The sequence below is a fragment of the Etheostoma spectabile genome, chromosome 23 (genome assembly GCF_008692095.1).
Source record: "Etheostoma spectabile isolate EspeVRDwgs_2016 chromosome 23, UIUC_Espe_1.0, whole genome shotgun sequence".
NCBI lineage: Eukaryota > Metazoa > Chordata > Actinopteri > Perciformes > Percidae > Etheostoma > Etheostoma spectabile.
Window position 1 is genome coordinate 16,787,449 of NC_045755.1, and position 2,251 is coordinate 16,789,699.

The window sequence follows — 2,251 nt, forward strand, 5'->3', positions numbered from 1 at the left end:
GTCTGATAATTCAGTCCGATAAAAAGGAGATAGACCAAGACTCAAGCGTGTCTCTGTTAGCTGTGATTACACAACAGTGTTATCCCTTTCTCCTGCTTTGGCCTTTTGTCCCAGGTGATGTGCTGATGAGCTGCTTTTCCCTATGGGCACGCTATCTCTGCGGCTCACCCATACAGAGAGCGCAGACAGCCAGATAGGATGATTGCCCACCTGCAGGAGGCCAGAGCCAGAGGCAAGACAGGGTGTCCAATTTTTCGGGTTGTTTCACGGACTTGCTGTCCGTTTGAGGCAAGAGAGAATCAACAAGTGATGTAAATATATTTGGAGTCTGGCGACTTTTTATATTTGATTTTTGTTTTCTTCTGTTGATTTTCTTAAAGTAATATACTATAGTACTATAATCACCAGAAAAATTTTTTTGCTTCTCAATATTTAAATTTACAGATATTTTCCTAAAAACATAACAAAACTGAACACCATGAAGTATAAGAATATAGCTAGCACAGTGATCTTTGAAGTAGGGACATCATAAGGACAGGATAACAACCAATTTTAGTAAAATTAGTTATTTTCTCAATTAATTAAAATGGTTTTCTTCTTGCTGTTGTTGAAACCAACTTCTGAACCCAAACATATGTCCTTGAGTTCTATAGTTGCCAAAACTTACTCATATACTGAAGGTGGCATTAATCTGGTGCAAAACTGCTCTGATCAGGAGAGACGGCATTCATCGCCGCTCTCATATCTAGAAATCTGACCGAGTTTATAAATATTCCTTAACCATGATAACACAGAGTTGAGACCAGGAAGCAGAGCTGCAGTCCGACACACCATTCTGCGCTTCCATTTGAACAGTTACCCACTCACAGTTCCATAACAACAGTGTCTATCCTCCACTCAAATAAATTAAATCAAAAGTAAATAAAAGAGGAGTTATATACAAAAACGTAATGACAATGTCAACTACCACTGCTATAGTAGAACATAATAGCATAATTTAATGTACACTTTTAAATCAGATCAGATCTCTGTCTTCTAGAGCGGTACTAGTAAACAATTTGTTATTCCTTGGTAAGCCTAAACTAAATTATAACAATAATTTAACATTGATAACAACATTGTGCAATAGCTTGAGGAAGTGACTCCAATGGAATTTAATTCAACGCCATGCCTTCATATAACAGAGGACTTTTATGTTAACTTTTGTCCCTCCAAAAGTGGTCAATTTGTAGACGGTGCTGAGGCCTTGCTAAAAAATGACTTTAGACTTTGTTGCTCCTCTCAAAAAAAACATGATGAAACAAAGGGAATTAGCACCTTGGTAACATTCCCAAACCCGCAAATTAAGACAAATTGTTAGAAATTGGAATTAAATGGCATTCCACCAATCTAGAAGAATCTCGTTTAGACTAGCAAGACAGTTTGTAAACATGTAAGGCCCCCAGACTTGCCAGAGCAGCTTATTACTCATCATTAATGGAAAAAAACAAGAACAACCCATTGTTGTCTTTTCAGCACTGTAGCCAGGCTGACAGAGAGTCACAGCTCTATTGAGCCATTTATTCCTATAGCTCTGAGTAATGAAGACTTCATTAGATTCTTTAATGACAAAATTATAACAATTAGAGATAAAATTCTTCACCTCTTGCCCTCAACTTCAAATGGTTGACCTTTAAACACAGGACTGCTAGACACAGCTTTAAGACCTGACATACTTAGACTGCTTTTCTCCCATTGACCACTGCCAAATGCAGGTGAATTTTGCAATTAGCAGTTTTGCAAACGCTGCCAATCTACCCGCCAATGTGACAGGTCCACTGAGAACTGAGTGATTCATTAGGTTTTTTTGTTCTTTTGCATTTCCACAAAGTCCGCCATTTTGGTAGAGTTTAGCTAAAATGTGGCGGCACACTGCCGGAGAGAAGAGGCCGGCAGAAACAAGCAACCAACAAAAAGATGAGGCAAAAGTCAAAGAATAGTAAGAATTTTACTACAAAGTGGACAGTTGGCGACAGCAGCAAGGTTGGTGAGTGGCTTACCTATGACAACAGTCCAGAACACGTGCTGCAGTGACTATCGTGTGTACGGCTCAGGCAAAGTCAAATCCTTTTGTAATCGGGACTAAAAATTTAAAATTAGAAGCAATCAAGGGCCATGAGTTATCAAAAAGCCACCCACACACGATAAGTTGGAGGTGGAGAGGAGGTCACTGAACAAACTGTTATCTATCATGGAAAACCCTGACCACCCT

At 39.0% G+C, this 2,251-nt stretch overlaps 1 protein-coding gene across 1 annotated transcript in view; it reads right to left on the bottom strand.

The window, feature by feature from the left end:
• ppfibp1a (PPFIA binding protein 1a) overlaps window positions 1-2,251 on the bottom strand; it is a 105,345-nt gene that overhangs the window by 54,629 nt on the left and 48,465 nt on the right. The gene's annotated exons all lie outside the window — the stretch shown is intronic.